The sequence below is a fragment of the Danio rerio genome, chromosome 8, assembly GCF_052040795.2.
Source record: "Danio rerio strain M-AB ecotype USA chromosome 8, GRCz13ab, whole genome shotgun sequence".
In the NCBI taxonomy this organism is placed as follows: Eukaryota; Metazoa; Chordata; class Actinopteri; order Cypriniformes; family Danionidae; genus Danio; species Danio rerio.
The window spans coordinates 48896630-48906189 of record NC_141028.1 but is presented as its reverse complement, the minus strand read 5'-3'; the positions used below and the strand labels follow the sequence as shown (position 1 = coordinate 48906189).

At 38.6% G+C, this 9560-nt stretch overlaps 1 long non-coding RNA gene across 1 annotated transcript; it reads left to right on the top strand.

The window, feature by feature from the left end:
• The first annotated feature begins 1534 nt into the window (after positions 1–1534).
• Positions 1535–6583, top strand: LOC147842825 (uncharacterized). The gene is made up of 3 exons (XR_015498668.1): positions 1535–2551; positions 2624–3817; positions 4095–6583. It is a non-coding gene; the product is annotated as an uncharacterized LOC147842825 (long non-coding RNA).
• The last annotated feature ends 2977 nt before the right edge of the window (positions 6584–9560 follow it).

The following is a 9560-nucleotide window of genomic DNA, read 5'->3' as shown; positions in this document are numbered from 1 at the left end:
TTCTACTATATATTAGTTATTATTAGGTATTATAGATAGCGAAATGTATCTGTTTTATTTTTAGAGTTTTTTTTTTTTTTTAAGCATGACGGTAAAACACAAACACGGTTGTAAATAAATTAGAACATGTGCTTGTTTGTCTTAAAATTCATAATAATGACAAAAAAATACAAATTTGTGCATCTCCTGACTTTTGTGTGTGGCCATGCTGCCGTTGTAGATCGAATATTCAGGGAAATTTTCTTACCCATTGGTTTTGAGCGTGGTCCTGAAAAGATTCTGTTTAAGGGCTAGACCTTCCCCTTAGCCCCACGCCTTTAGGCTAAAAAGAATTGGGACAGCCAATTGAATGCGCAAAACGAGGGGTAGGGGTAAAGGGAAGGGCAAAGAAGTAAAATTGGGATTAAGCCTATGTCACTTTCTGTTTGGACAATAACTGACCAACAACAAAATTACACTTTGCTGATCTCCTAGTATCTGTGTCCAAGACAATATCTCTGGACTACATTATTTAAAAAAAAAAAACTATCCTTGCAGACACATTTTGCTAAAGTGCCACTGTTCTGTGATCACTTGGTATGGTTTGACAACAGTGTTGTCTTCTCAGTGAACAAATGCAAAAAGAAGCCAAAGAGTGACAAATTGTTATTTCTGAATACTGTTACACTCTTAAAAATAAAGGTTTGTATTGGTATCAATTGTATCAATTCTATTCAAATAACCTTTCCATTACACACACAATTATTTAAAAGAAATGTTCTTTAGATGTTAAAAGTGGTCTAGACACTAAGACAAAAAAAAATAATTTTCTTAATAATTAAAAAAGGGTCTCTGCAGACATCATAATGTAAAATTTAAGACTTTTTACAACCTTTTTAAGACCATTAAGTATTAAATTTAAGAAATGTATCGCAATATCAAAAACACGCGAGAGAAAATGTAAAAGCACAAAATTAGGGGTAAAATAAAGTTATTTAAAGTGAACAGTACTAAAGTCAGGTTAAATGCACTATTGAACTACAGAAAAAACAAACATCTTAATGCAGATTTATACTTTCACCTGGCACCGCATCGCACAACTCACGAAACGGATTAAGGCTTTTATACTTGACCCGTTCACCATTGAGATATTTTTTTTAAATGACAGGGGGCGGTCCAAAAAAACCAGAAAGTAAAATCAGACGAATAAAAAGATAATCATTATCATTGAAGATGTTTTTGGGGGCCTCTTTTTTGTTGTTTTAACAAACTTATCCCTCAGGTTTTTCCAAAGTTTTACAAAAACTTTCCTCCTTTCCCATAGCTGTTGCAATTTCTAGCCAGGAATAATTGGTTGTTCTGGCAAGCAGAAATGTAACTGTGATAGAAAATAGGTAAAAACTTCATTAGGTATTATAGCCTACTCTACTATTCACTCTTCAAATAAATCCCACTATCAATCCCATTTTATCGCTAAAATAAAGTGAACTAGTGTCTGCTGTACAGTGTTTTGTAAAGTATAGGAAAGTACTTCAATTACTCTGTTGTGGTAATTGTTCACTATTCTTAATACTACAGTGTATGCTCAGTGGCGTAGTGGACGGGCCCGCAGGGCACGCACCACAGGGGGGGCCCAGCATGATTAAGGGGCCCCGCATCGTAACGATTTTTAATAATTTAAAACAACTGTGGTCAGAACCAAAGTTCAGAGGTCTGTGTTCTCTGAACACCTCTCAAGCGGTGGACTACTTCTTTCTGATTGCTTGCCGCCGAACCGCATCATAGCTCATACCATAAAGTTGACTTGATTTCAACTCTCCTCGACGCCCACACAGGAGAAGACGCGCCGCGCTGTTTCTCGCCGCCGGCTCTCTTTAAAAATGAATGTCTTCTGGCTACTTTGACGCTCTCGCCGCTTTCGGTTTTTGATCGCTCCTCAGTTTGTGAAGGCTTCCCCGCGTTGTCGCTCCACCCCGCCTCCCTTCCCCGCTCCTCAATTTGTGATCGCTTCCCCGTGTTTTCTCTCACAGCCCCCACCCCCTCCCCCCTCCCCTTCATCAGGGGGCCCCGTCAGTGATCCCTGCAGGGGGCCCTCCGCATTTTGCACTACGCCACTGAGTATGCTGAAGCATCTCTGGAGAGCAAAAGCACGAAAGGAGTCCGACGGAGCGAGAGCAGATCATTCGCACGTGAGCAGCCAGTGTTTTGAGAGCTCGCAAGCAGTTTTGTCCATGAACAAAGGAAACCGGTGCATGAGCAGAGATTCGATCTCTCGTATTACAGCGATCCCAACTTATAAAACTGCGTTTGAGACATTTGTCAGTGAAATAACGGCATACTCTGCCAGCCGAAATCATGTCGCGCACATTCAAAGCGAACTTTTGCAAACACAGAGATGATGTCACATTCGCCACGTGCACTGAGTTTCATATCAGAAAGCAGATTGGCTATTGCAAGTTGACCTTTTTGTAGTTGTAATATCGCAAATTACAATTGGACTAGTGAAATAAAGAACTACAACACCCCAAAAACCTAGCAACAACAACAAAAAGAATTTAAATGAGCATTAGATGTAGCGTTACATTGACATCGCAAAAAAAGGACCTGTGCAAAAATATTTAAGACCTAGAACAGCAAATTTAAGACTTTTTAAAGCCATAAATTTCAATTTTTTTAATTTAAGACTTTTTAACGCTTTTTAAAACCCCGCGGGGACCCTGTAAAAGTGTTAAATGTTATTTAAGCAAACGAAAATGATATGGAGACATTGGTAAACACACCTTAATAACCTTTATTTTCAAGAGTATACTATACCAGAATAAAATTTAGTACTGTTATCCAACAAATAAACAATTCACATGACAATAATAGATTCACTTGCTGTACTAACATAGTGGTGAAACTGTCTACCACTTCTTTGCCTAAGACATATTTAACTCCACTAATTTCCATGAGCCATTAAACCATTTGCATGGATGTTTCTCTATTAATTACATTCTAAAATCCCCCTTGAGAAGTTTCATCACACTGTCTTTGGGAGCAGTTTTGGAGACGCTCTCCCACTGGAGGCATTAACCCAGAAATCCTGCAGGATATTTGGTTACTCCTCTGAGGCAGCTGGGTCTGTGTGGTGGGGCAACTTGTGGTCAGCTCTGCTTCTCCTTGAAAGGGGATAGCGGGTGTTGAACCAGGAGTGGATATACTAGGATGTATGGTAAGGCTGTGCTATGCTGAACAGACGCGCAGGTCTTAGTTTGGCTCAGTCAACATCCATTTAACAGACAGATGATCATCGGGGAGCGTGAGAGATGAATATCTGGGGTTAATGGAGTGTCTCGGAGGCCATGAAGGTTTGAGTGAGTGGCTGCTGAAGGGCTGTTTGCTAGCGGTTAGATTGGTAAAGTGGCAGTCAGATGATTGTTGGTTCATTTTTCAATCAAGTTGTAACCGGTGCTGTAACTACTGATGAAGGACCAGAGTCAACCGTTGTTGATGTCTTTCAACAAATGTGCACTTCACAAAATGAGTTGCAGATGCGTGTGCAGTACTGTAAGTGGGCTTTTGGATAGGATGAACCTGACCTTTAAATGTCGAAGGTTTGGGCTGGAATACAGAAATGACAGGTACATTCGTCAAAACAATCATTTTCAAGTTTGAGGGATGGGATGTTGTACAGTGGCTGTCAACTCATTTTGCTTCAAAACGCAGATTTCATGTGATTTTAAATGGCATGTCAATACAATGCCAAACCTTTTCATGATTAGAGAAAACATCTGTCTTTGAAAAGCCTCAGATTTGCGAATGCATTTATATATGTGACCATGGACCAGTCATAATCGTCTGTTTTTGAAAATTGAAATGTGTACATTATCTGAAAGCTGAATAAATAAGCTTTCCACTGATGGATAGTTTGTAAGAATATGATAATATTTGGCTGGAGATACAACTATTTTAAAATGGGGGATCTGAGGGTGCAAAGAATATATATAAATAGTGATTAAATAAACTTTAAAGTTGTCCAAATTACGTTTTTGGTAGGATTACATTGTACAACCCTACACCAGAAAAATGGACAGTATGGAAAACGTAAATACAAAAAAAAAAAAGGAAACTAGAGATTTCTAAACGTACTTTGACTTTAATTTAATGTGTTCCTTGGGATTATTGTTGTTTTTAAATGCAATAAACATGTTTCCAATTTTGATTCTTGTAACGCATTTGAAAAAAAAAAAAACTTGGAACAGTAAAGCATTCACTCTGTAATTTTGCTATTCCTTTTCACAACACTTCAAAGATGTTTAGGGACTGACGACACCAAGTGATGTAGTGTTTCAGGTGTAATTTTGTCCAATTCTTTCTGCGAGCAAGTCTTAAGATTGGCAACAGTACAGGATCTTTGTTGTCACATTTTGTGCTTCAAAATGCACCACACATTCTCAATTGGAGACAGATCAGGACTGCAGAGAGGCCAGTCAAGTATCTCTATCCTCTTACTCCACAGCCAGGACTTTGTAACGTGTGCAGAATGTGGTTTTGTATTGTCTAAAATATGCAGGGCGTCCCTAATAAAGAAGGCAGCATATTGTGCTTCAAAATCTCAATGTACTTTTCAGCATTAATGGTGCCTTCACAGAAGTGTAAGTTGCCTTTGCCAGTGGCACTGACACAACCCCATTCCATGACAGTCTGGATGATTATTTTCTTCTTTGGTCCAGAGCACAAAGTGTCCATTTCTCCCCAAAACAATACCTGAAATACTGATTCATTTGACCACAGTACACTTTACAGTGTAATGGTCCATCCCAGATGCCACCAAGACCAGAGAAGTCGACAACGCTTCTGGACACTGTTAACATAGGGCAACCTTTTGGCACAGTACAGTTTTATCTGGCATTTGTGAATGTAACTACGCATTGTGGTACTCAACAAAGGTTTGCCAAAGTAGTCCATGTGATGATATCGCTTATAGATGAATGACGATTCTTGATGTAGTGCTGCCTGGGGGATTGGAGATCAAAGTTGTTCAGCTTAGGCTTTCACCCTTGTCCTCTACACACTGAAATTCCTCCAGATTCTTTAAATATTTTATTTTTTTATGCACTATTACATGTGAAATATCCAAATGTCTTCAAATTTCCAAATTGTTTTTAAACATTTCAATAATTTTCTCATTGGAAAACTGGAAATCCTCGGCCCATCTTTACTCCCAAAGGACGAAACCTTTCTTGGATGCTGCTTTTGTAACAAATCATAATTACAATAACTTGTTAACATTACCTGTTTCAAATCATTATTAAACCAATTTACCTGATTATTAGCTCTGAATTGCTCCTGTTCCAACTTATTTTGGAATGTGTTGCAGGTCTAAATGACAGGATAGGATGTATATTTACAAATGAAACGAAGTTGACCAGACAAAACATGAAATATTTTGTGTAATAAAATACAAGTCATAGTAAATTTGGAACAAATTGCCCCACTAGGGAACAATACAGTTTACAGTAACTGTAACAGTATACTAGCATCACATGGTATGTCCAAAATATCATACTTTTCTGCTACAGTATATGTACAAATTCATAGTATTTAAAAACAGTACCCACTTACACTACTAAACGTAATTTATTAATGAGTGTGATGTGGTGTAACTCATGCGGGTTGCTCATTTGATTAAAAAACACCATTCATACCTTAAATGCGTAGAAGTAGATGTTTTCAGGTGTTTCCCCTTCCCCAATGACTCCACGCTGGGAGTGCAGATTATCTAGGAAAAGGAATGACAGCACATTGATTGATTCTTTCGTCAATCTCACCGTAGTCCTCTTGCCTGCCTTAGTGCACAAATCATTCTCTTGGATGACGGGACTCAATACCTCTGTACAGTATTTTGTCTGGCTACACAGTGGATGTGGAAAATAGCTCTGAGGTGCAGTCTGCCTGGCTTTGCTTGGCTGCACTGCTGTTTTCCTTGGCCACTGGTGTTAAAAGATGAGTAGCTGGAGTCAGGGGCAGCAGAAGACCCAGAAGCCTTTGAGGATCAGACAAGACTCACCAGCCCATGTGTGGAACATATAAACAGCTCCTTCAATGTTTACATATGGCACATGACTCTCCCAGCATGCACCGCTCTCTCCCACAGACAACTCCGATCCAGCCAGGAAGACAAAAAGAAAAGAAAAATAGAGGAGAGAGACAGGACATTCCAGAAGGCTGCAACTGAACTTCCTGTTATAGAGAGAAAGCAGGAACGCTGGGTGAGACTGTCTGTTTGCAGACGCGATTGCCAAAGTAGGGCTTTCCCTGATTATACAGCCCAGACATAATATTTTTGACTGGAGATAGAAAGTATGGAATCGATGATATTAAGAATAAGATAAAAATATGCTATAAATATGATACCAAAAAAAGTAATGTCTATCCAATGACACTTGATTTTTTATATCATTTAAGGGTACATTTACAAAACAATCACTGTCAAAACAATTCCTATTTGCTTAGATTAATAAACAAATGATTAAAACACTGTGTTATGCTTATTAGCATCAAACGATATGTCTTAAATTGCGTACTTTCCTGCTCTATGGTATGTCAAAATTCATAGTACGGACACTTTACTATGCCATGAGGGCACACAGGAGAATTTGTGAATGGCAATCAGGTAATAATGACAATATAGTGGATGTAGTACATCTGAATTGCATTCATACCGCTCACTTTATTATATAAAACATATATTTTAACAGTTGTAAATTTTAAATTCAAATGTAGTACCTACACAAGTAGTATGAGATTTCTGATGCAGCTGAGGTGGCTGATAAAAAGCTGTTCTGCAGTGTTACGTTGTTATACCAGTAGGTGGCAACAAGAAACTTTTCAGATGAGTCATTATATCATTCACAATTGGATTCATTCACAAGTAGGGTTCATTTCTGTCCCAGTATCCCTTCACAGTGTTTACCTACTTAAAACCTTGTCCCCAAACCCTGGGCTGCGGACCGGTACCGTTCTGTGGATCAATTGGTACCGGACCACAGAGGAAATCATTTATTATTTCTGTTTTATTTATTATTTGAGTCTGAATGATCTTTTATTTTTTTTTAAATAATTTTTTTTTTTTAAATGACCGCATTCTCTCTGTTACATCTCAGTACTTTGAGAGCAAAAATTTAACCCAAAAGCTAGCATGCAAGAAGATCAACTGCTGGAAATCGCAAATGAGGGCGCCCATTCAAATATTGCATGTTTTCCGCAGGCAAGTTTGTTTTTTTCAATGGAAGCTTGTGGCTTGTGCATTCATATAGGGAGTTACATGCACCTTCCAGGCACACACTATTGAAAAAATCTTTAAAATGGTGGGACCACACTGCGAGTCACATGACAAGAACTGATTGATCAGCTTTATATTTTAATTGTAATTACAATTCCTCATTTATATAGCACTTTTCTAGACACTCAAAGCGCTGTACACAATAGGGAAATCTCCTCATCCCCCACCATTGTTTAGCATCCACGTGGATGATGCAACGACAACAATATTGCACCAGATTGCACACCACACACCAGCTGATTGGTGGAGAGGAGATTATCATATGGGGATGGTTAGGAGGCCATGATGGACAGGGGCCAATGGGCAAATTTGGATTTTTAATGACCACAAAGAGTCAGGACCTCTGTTCATCATCTCATCTAAAAGAACTTACTCACTAAGCAGTAGTCCCCATCAATATACTGGGGCATTAGGATCCACACAGACGGCAGGTTGAGCACCCCCTCCTGGATTCATTAACACCACTTTCAGCAGCAACCTAGCTTTCCTATGTAATCTCTGATCCAGGTACCGACTGGGCACAGCTCTGCTTTGCTTCAGTGGGCAACCATGTGAGAGTTGCAGAGAACTAGCTTTTGTATGGAATATGCACATTTCTGTAAAATTAATTACCTCAGACAAACACTGCAGTATTTTTTATTTTTCTCCATAAATTAAACTTGTATCAGAGTTGCAACAATGTTTTGTCAGCTTGTCATCCACTGATAAAACGGTTGCTGGTCGCCTAGCAATCAGCATATACCCCCTGGGCTGCTATACAATTGTTAAGCATTGACCGGTCCAAAGTGCTAAAATGTTTTGGAACCACTGTTTTAATGGATTAAGGTTGTACAGGACCAAATGTTGTTCCTTGTTAAGTCTCTTGTACACTTGAAATTCTTCATTCTGAAGTCACCAGAGCCAGGATTCGAACTCGCAACGCCCTGACGTGCTACTGCACCATATGTCATCTGACGTCATCTTAGCGCCATGATCAGTCCCGTGATCCCCCACGCTACGCTAGTGTGTGGAGGGAAAGCGTGTACACATTTTACCGGAACTGGAAGAACATATTTGGTGATGAACCATATCGACGCAAAACATCCGAACCCAACTCTATTCATTCATTCGACTCTTGAGTCGACTATTTCGTTAAAGAATCAATAGTTTTTAACATGCTTCACTTTTAGATTTAAACCTCAGCTGGATGTTTTAATTCACTTATTGCTGTGTTACACACTGCATGGAAGCTCAATTTTAAGAACCTATAATAGAGGCTCTTTAAAGCAAAACTATTGGCCCTCAACATTATTTTAAGCCAATCAGCTTTCCTATGTTTACAATCAGTCTCATTGGTTGGTAATTGTTGTTTCACACTCAGTGGCCAACCTAAATAATATTTGTATTTTTAAAATGGTAAAGATGCAGTCATACATATTTTAATTTTTTAAAACCACAAGTAAATCCGATAATGAGCCTGATCAAAAGACATCTTGAGAAGATGAAACTGCACAAATGGATCAGGATAGTGGGAGACAGATGCAAAGCAATTTCAAGTCAGCCAGAAAACATGACAGATGAGGTAACTGTGGGCTCTTGAAGATTAGACAGAATGACTCATTTAATTATTTGTTTATCACTTGGCACAAAATAAAGTGAACTGAATAGTGATTGTTCATACGATGTTTGTAGCTACGTGTTTTTATTATATGTGACTGACCTATAACGTTGTATAGGGCTAAAAAAAAGGTTCAGAAATGTGATGCTTTTTTTTTTTTTTTTTTTTTGCGCTATCACCGTTTAATGACATGTTCCAAGAAAACTAAGATTGTTTGGTGGACGTCGGTCATGGTAACTTTTATTTCCTGGTTTTGTTCTAGGACTTATTAATTTACAAATCAAGCACTGTTCATAACCAATTAATTGTTAAATTGACAGCCCTGTATAGCACGTTACTAATATCTTGTTTTTAGTATTATGGATGAATGAATCTCAGCTGTGAAGTTCAACTCTCCTGCCTGTGTAATACTGATACTTATTCTATGCACCGAATTTCAACACAATTATTTTCCAAGGTCTTATATGTGCAGTTCTTTCTGCCGCCAACATACACTGAACCAGGCTCACCTAGAGCTGCCAGAGGCCATTTTAAAGCCAAATACACCGACTGACACATGACCTATTATCAACAATAACACGTGAAGTTTCACCAGCCTCCAAATAAGTTTTGTGTTATTTCAAATGTCTCCCAGTTGCTCTGACTGAATCGAAGTAT